At 33.7% G+C, this 10,544-nt stretch overlaps 1 protein-coding gene across 1 annotated transcript in view; it reads right to left on the reverse strand.

Moving 5' to 3' along the window:
• Positions 1-9,166, reverse strand: part of LOC120625573 (elongation of very long chain fatty acids protein-like) — a 74,273-nt gene extending 65,107 nt beyond the window's left edge. Inside the window, exons 1-2 of the mRNA XM_039892628.1 lie at positions 8,827-9,166; positions 2,777-2,833 (exon numbers count right to left, since the gene is read on the reverse strand). The gene's annotated coding sequence lies outside the window, so the exon portion shown is untranslated. The remainder of the gene's footprint in view (positions 1-2,776; positions 2,834-8,826) is intronic.
• Positions 9,167-10,544: the final 1,378 nt, after the last annotated feature.

The following is a 10,544-nucleotide window of genomic DNA, read 5'->3' on the forward strand; positions in this document are numbered from 1 at the left end:
CGTGGTGGACAACTGCCTAAGCCTATTCATTCTCGGAGACCTTTGCAATCTATATTAATATCATAAAGAGGAAATATTTGTTTACTTGTAGCTATTTTATGTTTATTTCCTGCTATGAAAGAGCGGTGTCTTCTGACACAGGGGTAGTAATACTACCCTTAAAAGAAGGCTCCATTAGCGTTTACTGTGATTTTATTTACCCAAATAAACTATTTTTATTTTTTTTAAATGATGTATCATGGATAATCATGTTATAGTATATTTAAGGAAAGAGGGTTTTTGATCCATTGACATGGCAAGAGTCAACGATATGCACAATTCATAATTTCTCACAAACGATGAAGGTCCCCTTTTCATTTGTTAAAATAAACCCCACTTTGTTTAAAAAATCTCAATTTCGTGATCATACCAAACACACGAAAACTAAAAGTCGCGGATTCCTTAAACATAAGGTTTTATAAATTGAGCAGCAGTAATGTATATTTTGTTGGTATTGAATATATTTAGAATTAAGGCTTAGTTAAATTTTAAATTGATTATATAACCGAACAATGACTGGTAACTAGGTGAAGGTTTCAGTGACTCAACTTTCTTTGTTCAAGTAGGTATATAGTTGGCGAGAATCTCTTTAAATCCGAATAAAGTGCAACTCAAATAAAGTCACAAGTTGGAGGCACATCTGCAAAGCTCATTCTGAAATGATGCGCAGTATTTAGGGACCTGTAGATTGTAAACATGGCCCATTTTTTGCGTCTTTGAAGTGGCATTTGAACGTTCAACAGCGTTATTTTTAACAAAATCTACGTTTAAAAAAAGTGACTTAGAAGTGTTTTCTTTCTTACCAATGGGTTTTGATAAAAAAACCAGGAAAGTTAGATACTCAAATATCATCATTATTATCAAAACATTGCCGGCCCACTATTGAAAGGGTCGCTCAGAATGAAAAGGCTAAGGCAGTTGTCCACCACCAAGACTATAGTAGGTAAATTTCATTATTCCCATCGTTCGACACAGAGTATTTCGTGGCGTAGATTTTTAGATACCCTCATTATTCAGTAATTTTTCTAACAGTTGCTAGTCCAAGGTGTTCTTCCACGTCCTGCATACAACATTTAAGATGGATTAACAACTGTGGCTACCAGTTATGCGTTTTGTATGATGCTACCAGTTGACAACATTTTTAGAGTTACTAAATCGGGCATTTAAAGCAAAACCGTCGTGTTCTACCATAGTGAAATTGCTCTGTGTTATAAGATAAAATTTATTTTAAAGTGCTTATATATTAAACTTTTCAATTACAGAACGGATATGTAATAAATACCTTTTTTTAGATTTGCTTCAAGTTTTACTATATCTGTACTCTATTTTGTATAGAATACTGCAGACAGCGACAATGGATTGATGCCAAAGCAGTTCTAAACCTCGTATGACCACTTAAGTACTTGAATGTTGGATTATCTCTAACCACCATGATAATACTTGTTTGTTCTGGAATTTCCAACTCCCGTCCTAACGATAAACCGATTTTAGACATGCAATATATGCGGTGTCGCTTTCCGTATTTCAGTGACCGCCCAGTTAGTGTCAATGTAAGTTCATCACCGATAGCATAGAACCACTGCTGGACTACAGGCCTCTTCCAATGGGAGGGTTTGCCCATAATCGCAGTAGGTGGTAGTAGTAGCACAGAGGACGATGCTGTCCGTCCTCCGTTATATCGATAATCGTCTCACAAGTCACCCGCAGGAAGAGGAAGAGTGGTGACAACTGCATTCTGATTTGCCGTCACCACACGTCACTGAATTAATGCACGCCGGAAAATGAAAACGAAAATTTACGCGAATCAACGGGCGGAAAAAAAGCTTGATTATAACCGTTAGTTCATTGAAAAAGAAATTAAATTTAAAATATTTCAAGTCATCCTACTAATATTATAAATGTGAAAGTGTAGATGTTTGTTACTCAATTACGCAAAAAAGGCTAAACGGACGGATGAAATTTGGCATGAGTGTAGCCTTTGACATGGAAAAGAACATAGCCATAACCTTTTATACCGGAAAATATGAGAGTTCCCGCGGAAATAGGACCTTAATCCACGGGAACGAAGTCGCAATCAGCAAGTAACTAATAATATTCGGTTTCAGTTGGATCCGGTTAAAAATTGAAAAATTGATTTTTCCGTCAAAGTAATCCTTATTTACGATTTCTAATAGTTAGGGAATTGGAGTTGTCCATCCCGAGATTGAAAGAGCACGTTAAGCCGTTGGTCTCGGCTTTAAAAACTCATTTATTTCAAATAGGCCTAGTATGTTTGTTTTTAGTGACTCTACAACCGGTTCAGAAGGTAGATTCTACCGAGAAGAAACCGGATAAAAAACTCAGCAGTATTGTCACCGATATGTGATAGTAATCATTAAAGCTGATTGGTTGAAGCTCTTAATCCCTCCTAGACCTTATTCCCGTCAGTGAGTCATCATAAGAATGATTTTTTTTTTTTTCAATTTTTTTTTCTTTACGGTTTTTTTGTCTGCGATATCCATTATATTAGATTTATTGTGACTTAGGTAAAAGCTTAGGTCGCTAAGAGGTATTAAAGACTGCACAATAGGAGCCTTTTCAAAAGTGGAACATCTATGCATAAATAAACTGGTACATATTACCCTTTAGTTGGGTAAAAACACTTTTAATATTGCTTAGGTATAATTATTATAATTATTACTGTAGATTAAGTTATTTTAAGTTGCCGAGACGCTACAAATCTGCTTATATGACTTACCAATTGATTTGGTATCACAGCAGCAGCGACAGTCCTCTACTTGGAACAGGCTAATATCTGTAACAATGGAATACGTTAAAAATACAAACGACAACAAACCTTTGTAGACCCTCTCTCATCTTTATAACATAATAGACCTTTAGACCTTCTAAGGGTCTCATCCGTATAATCAAAGGTACAGTACTGAGATGGTTAACCTACTTTTTGCGGAGGGTTGAAGAGACATTAAAGTTGGTGATATTATTTATAACCTATGTGGCTTTACATAAAGCTGTAATCAGAGAGAAGCGGACAAATCTTTACGGTATTTACAGTGACTGACTTCATATGCTAGCTGCCTTAGGTCTTTAGAAACGACTTTGTGTAAATTATCATCTCAACGTATCGTTAGATACGAATGAAATGTTATTTACAAATTATTGTCCATCGTCAGAGCAGCGAGTTTATTTATTAGATCAACAAAATTCAACAACAGCATAAACTTTTATTCTATGCAAAAGGATAGGCAGAGCTGCGTTCGTTAATTAAGTTTCTCTTTCAAAATTTTGCTGCCCTAGGCCTACTGGGCCTATAAGGAAAACTGCCCCAGGTTATTCATACCTTCTTTATTCTTTATACTCCAAACCGGAAACCACACAGGTCTTGCAAAATGCTGTTAGTAAATACATAATCGTTCTACCGCACTCAAAATTTCGCCACCCTAGGCCTACTCAGCTTACAGGTATATCCACCTCCAGCCAGTTAGAGCTTCTATAATATTTACACGCCAGACCTGACACCACACAGATCGTGCAAAATACGCCTCGTGAACTGAGCATAGGAGATGAAGACCAAGCTATTCGCAAAGTACTGGTTACATCAATAGGACGTGGTGGAATCAACACCTCCTGAGGTCCGGTTACGGTTGACGTGACACTAAAGACGATTTTATAAGTACAATCTGTCGGACTTTTGCCTCATTATTAATACAAAGCAACCGGGCGGGCGGTAAGAGCACAGTGTTATGATCGTGACATGAACGAATTCTATATAAGTATGTACAACGATTCAATTACGAATATCCAACTATTTTGCATTTTTTCTGGAGTCGTTGAGAATTCATCATAAATTAAGTTTTATACATATCTTGATAAAAGTGTTTTTTACCAACACTTGGAGGAAATATAAGTAAGAGTAAGAATTATTTGGTATAAAAAAACTCAGTAATGCAAAATATAATGTAGGTATTATATTAAATTATTAAATATTATAATATTTCTTATTTCATGCAAAAATTTCAATAAATTATAATTATTAAGAAAAACGTACTGTGAATTTGGAAATAGCATTTCAGCAATATGCAGCTAGGGTTGTAACAGTAGGTACCCACCTGAGTACCTAAAATTTTCTTTAGACATAAGATTGTATTATTTTTTATGGAGATAATTTAACTGAATTGCGTACTTTAACTTAGTTCCTTTTTGTTACTTAAAATTACTCAGCACCTGACAAGCTAAAGAGAAGGCATGTACGTAAGTCCGCCTGTATTGATGTGATTTTCACCAACAGTGTGAGCGTTGTTCTCACTAGTAAAATACAAATTAGGCATTTGGCATTCGCGATGTCGTCATCCTTCCAAGGGATGCGAGACTGACTGCTCTCGCACTCTCCCGCATCGAGTCTTTTTGTATGCATTTCATAACTGCCCGTGTGCAGTAACGACAACCAGTGGCGTGCACAGAGTTTTTGACCAGGGTATGGAAATAGTATATTTGGAAAATATCCCTCCAATACGACTTATATCAAATAATTTGGGTATGCAGTGCTTTTGTGCATGTATGAAGTGCACGCCCCTGACGACAACCGCAATGCACTCGTGCGACAGCAGTCCCACACCAGCTGACTAAATTCAAAGCGCCTTAAGTCTTGCATCCCTTTATTGCCGCAGCTATATGTAGAATCGATTAATTTTCCAGACAAACGAGAGTCAGAGATACTACAAATTACTTAATATGTATGCTCAAGAAAGTGGCGAAAGAATGCTACATTAATAATTGCGCATTCACAATCAAATAGTCAGTAGGGCTGCCATCCAACAACATGTGTGAGATTTGCTAATTATTATGACGTATTTATGATGACGAAATTCGACCGACATTCCTCGCTAGACATTGCAGGCTTTTAGTTGCTGAAGTTATAGTTGGAATCTTTAGTTATTTAAGCAATCTTTTGATTTTTCTTTAAATATATATGCATTTAAATAATCTGAACGTTCAGAAAACATATTCATTTCATATACAATTGTATGAATTTTGTATTAGAAGATATTGCAAGTTTGTTAACTTTTCGTGTAGTACCACGAACGAGAGAGTATAATTGCATTTGACATGTCACACTAGACTATCATGGTCGTAGTTCGTCGTTTCGCTCAAGCGAACTAGTTAGCAGGTAGGTACGCGTCTTAAACTTGTTACAGTAATTTTACAATACGTGACATTTCCTAGTATAATGGTGTACCAGTATTTTTTCCGATCACGTTAACGTAGGTTACCAGTAGGTAAGATATATAACAGTAGGTAATTAAATTAAAACGTATTTACTTAAAATACGTTTTAATTTAATTTTAGTAACTAAAAACTACCATTAAAACTGAAACTTGTGACTTTGTGTCTATCAGTATTGTCATACGCCTCGTGTGCCATGCAACTTTAATCTATTAACTTAAAGAAGATAAAAAAAATATTTAATTTGGAAAAACTGACGTATAAAATATGTGAAATTATCGCGTTTAATTTAACGAGTAAAAAACCAACTTCCTATTAGAATATTTTATATACTTAGTATGGACTAAAAAAAAAATTGTGGTAGCCCTACAAATAGGTACGTACATACCTACTGTGTGTTTCGCACAGAATATTTACTTATATCACGTAGTATTTTTGTAGATTTTCTTTTATATTCTAACAATGCTGAGCGATAATTTTTAGATTCCCTAACAAAACAGTTACAGTTTTAGGCAAATATGTATTATCTTTTTTTACGTGAAAAAACGGAAATGTTTTCATAAATAAACTGGCCTGTTTGTTTTTCATCTAACAAAATGGTACAAACATTTTTCACAGAGTACCATGAGGCTATCATATACCAATATTTTTATTATTTTCTCTACATACAAAACTATAAAGTCAAATCTCCACTGATTGAAAAGTTTATTAAGTACCTACTTTATAATAATATAGTGTAATCAGTTGGCATTTCGACTTGCACAATCCTATAGGAAAATTATTTTTTCGAAAAGGTGAATACTGCAAGTTGATTAAAAATGTTAATGATTAGATAACCATTGCTTTTGGGTATGCACTTAGACATAAGATATTATCATAATATAACTATGATAACCACAAATAGTTAGAAATAGAGTTATATTAAACCCTAATCTTGTATTCGCGACACCGTACCGGAACGCTTAATCGCTTGGCGGCACGTCTTTGTCGGAAGGGTGATAGCTAGCCATGCCTGAAAACACAGACCAGACCAAAAAAAGAAATGATAAATTCCAAAATTGCGCTTGCTGGGGACAGTGACCGAGACCTCCACTTATAAGACAGCACTAAGCCAGGGAGGTTGTCAAAATAATTAAAATGTAACTGTAGGTAATTGAAAACTGGCCGTTTACCACAATCTGGAAGTCACGACTTGTCCATATTTACGAACACAATCGGGGACAAGTAAAAAATCACTTTTACTTAGCTACCGTATGTACATGTCATGTCTTCAAATATTTTTTTTTAATATGCTTCATTTCACCAATCTAAGAGGGGAAGGTTCAGAAAAAACCCTTATAAAAAGCGTAAAGTGAAACAAAAAAGGTTTTCCTTGAATAGACCTTGGCAAGCAGTCACCCATTTACTTGGATTTCCCAATCCAATGGGTTATTCTTATTTTTAGGTAACCCATTTAGAGAGGTTTATCCAATGAAAGGGTTTACGTTTGGGGTTTTTTAAAGGTTTTAATATTAAATGCCTTCTCGGTACCCTGCTCGTGGATAATTTTAGACTAACCAGTCCTATTAACATAAAACTTTCCTTAAACTGAACTCAAATTGGTAAAATCTAGTTGTTTTATAATTTGGGTCTTTAGTATTCAACTGGTTTAATAAAATTGTTTTTGTGTGTGTAATGAGTACTGACTCTATTTTGTGTCGTGCAAAATGACTAGAATATGGTATGTTAAGGAATAACAAAATATACAGTAAATTGCAGTGTTAAGGACCAATTAAACTCAAGTGCCATGCTTAGGTGTAAAACACAGGGACTTTCTCCAAAATTAAATTTTAAAATGTGCTCTGATAAAGATGTTACCGGATTTATAGGGTTCAAAGATTTAGTTCTTTCATCTTAATAGTTGGATTTGCAAACGGATATAAACATTTAATAATATAGGTAACAAATTAATAGGTATTCAATAATTATAAAAATATTATAACCATATACCTAAATGATTACTCAAATAAATAACAAAACATGACAGGGAAATCAGATTAAATTAATGACTTTACCAGTTGGAGTTGGAGTTCAGGAAAAACTAGATTCAAAGTACAGCCATAATAAGTAACAGTTAGAACTAACATGTAGGCAAATGTATCTATATGTATAAATGGATAATGAATCATGCATTATGTACATATTGATGCCATCAACACATCAAACAATCAATTAATTAGTCATGGATATAGATTAATTGACCAAATGAAAACATTAATCAATTGACCTTAAATTATTTATTCAAAACAATTCAAAGCATATTTAAACAATACAATGAGTACTTTGTATAACAAATTAAAGAGTTCTTTGTACAGATGCCCATAGGAAAGTAAGGTTGCTATTTTACTGTATTTTTTTATTAATTTGATCAAAAATTTTCTTGAAGAAAAGTGAAAATATTTTCATTAGGGTAGTTAGTATGTAATTCAAAGTTGCATTGTTTACTTTATGTTTGTACATACTTACTGGGTCATACTTAATGGCTGTCAAGGACAGATGACAATAATTGCTATGTTAATAAGGATAACTGCGAATGATTCAAGAAACTAATTCAACTGATCATAATTTTATTTCACGGACGATTGCTGCAGTTTGCAGCGGCCGTGCTTTCTGAGTCCAAGGCTGTGGGTTCAATTCCCACCACTGGAAAATGTTTGTGTGATGAGCATGAATGATTTTCAGTGTCTGGGTGTTTATATGTATATCCTAAGTATTTATGTATATCACTTATAAAAATATTCATCAGTCATTAGTAACCAAAACACAAGGTACGCTTACATTGGGGCTAGATAGAGATGTGTGTATTGTCATAGTACATTTATTTATTTGGATAAGATATACATATTAGGGCCAGCACAAATATAAATATATATAAATCAACCTATTGCCTGTCCAAGAGGGGTTTGGGATCTCACCCCCTCGAGAACACTGTGGCGATCTCTCAGGCATGCAGGTTTTCTCAGAATGTTTTCCTTCACACAAGCTTAATAATCCAAACCAAAAATGTAATTTCTTCCAGGTCAAAACTTTCCCCAACCTATTGTTACCTAGCATAGTTTCTTCAGACTGAAATTGTTAAAACTCACCTTTAAGTTTTAACTTGAAGTTGTAATTGATATTTCACGAACTTATTAGCTTAACTAAGTACTGCACGTAAAACGTCGTTAGTGTTTTTGCAAGAAAAAGCGGCTAATTTTCCTAAATTTTTATCTAGCTTAGGAAAATTTTATATTAAGGATTGATTGTGTTATGTTTGTATGAGATGAGAAATTCAGGTAATTATGTTATTGCTAAAGAAGTTGATTTATGTAAGGGAGAATGTTTAGTGCTCCAAATAAAATTAATAGTTAACAAATATCGGTGAGTAGGTACATGAAATTGTAATATTTAAATGAGGTGCAAATTATTAAGTTTTATCCTAGCCTGAGCCAAAATTCGAATTTTTTATTTATGTGTCACAGATCGCAGTGGGCGTGAACAGATTCCTTAAATTTAACGGCTACAAACTATCAGATATGATTCACTTACCAAATGGAATTGATGTTATTATCACCAAAGCTTTTCATCACAGAGTTGTACCATTTTTATTATAACATTTAATTTATATTAATTCAATTCCAGACGTTCGTCACCTAATCATTTATTACTAAAAGAGGACTAATTTAGGTTATAAAAATAGCTGTCAACTAAGTACTTAAATCTTTAATTATTATCCATAGTACCGGCTGAATATTAAAAACCATTATTAAACACCACCAAACATCGTAATCGAAGTAATTAAAAACAAATTTTCTACCGCTAAAGATGCATTTTTATTATAACTGATTTCACTCCCTGAGTCCCAAACTCGGCTAACTCCCAACTTCCCTGAAATAAGAAATTTCAATTTTAAATTTACAGTGTTGCCAGTTGACACTAGGTCAGATGATTTTGTCCTTTGGGTTATTAATTGTTAAAAAGGCTTAAGAATGGAATTCAATATAATTATAATAAAAATATAAATTGATTTTAATTATGAATAGTTTAGACTCATTGACACCAAAATCGAAATAACCATAATTTTTTATTCCGATCGCGCCATCTAGTACACATTATACACTTTTAAAGTGCGTGATCTGCGTCTAATCTTAGTATTGCTACTCATCAATAGATGTCAACAGTAGTAAAAACTTACAGTGTATTGTTTAATTATAGCAGGTACTTAATTTACTTAAAATTTTTAAACTTTTGATTGTGCCATATATCGAAATATTTATCTAATGAACGTAAATATGTTTTAACTTTCTAAGAAAAGTCTGGATATAGTAAACTCTGTAGCAGCCATCGATATAAATTTGGTAGTATTGCTACTACCAAAGCAAAGATAGAAAAGGGATAGGAGGCCAGTGTCAATCGGTAGGACGTTATTAGGATGCAGATAATTATATTAGTATTGTGTTTATATATCAAGCACTCTGTAATTACTTAATTCTTATAAGCGGGGTTTGAAATGGATAGTATTTATATATAATTGAGTAGGCTGCATGTTGACTTTTGAATCGGATGATTTTTGTTTATAACCTATTATAATAGCATGGCATCTACGCCAACGTACAGGCCAACTCATCAGTTTAGATGACACTAAACACTAAACAGTGCTTCCGCTTTTTTTAGGACCAGCTCAGTCCTAAAATCGCCTCCAACTGTCAGAATCGGGTCAAAAATTGGCAGAGTTAAGTTTGGACATTGGCTAGAAGTTTCAACCCGAAGGAACTCTATAAATTAAAAAAAAAGGATTAAAAGGTTTTAAATGGTTTGCAACAAAATTGCATTCAATTCGATAAATTGATGCTCAAGATTCAACGTACATAAAAAAGTTCAATAAATGCGAATGTTTATTTATTAACACAGAGTGCTGTTCTCTAACTATATTTTTTGTTGATATGAACTTTAGACAGAGTTCATTTGGAAGAATCAGGGGGATTATAATTTTTTATCGGTTGATGTAATCAATTTATCTATTAACAAAAACTGCTTCGTGAAGAAACTTATTTTTGTATTAAGATATAACCAGCTTTTTAACGTGACTTTGTCCGCGTTTTTTAATCTCTTGGGACCTTCAGTTTGCCAGAGATGAAAACCGTCCAATCCAGGAGAATTTTAATTTCAGGTTCAAAACCGATCTTCGGTTTTGCTGTGAAGCTGAAGATAGGTAGCATAATATTGGGATACGAAATAAGAATCCATCTTCAGGGTGCAAACTAAGT

The sequence above is a fragment of the Pararge aegeria genome, chromosome 8 (assembly GCF_905163445.1).
Source record: "Pararge aegeria chromosome 8, ilParAegt1.1, whole genome shotgun sequence".
Taxonomy (NCBI): Eukaryota; Metazoa; Arthropoda; class Insecta; order Lepidoptera; family Nymphalidae; genus Pararge; species Pararge aegeria.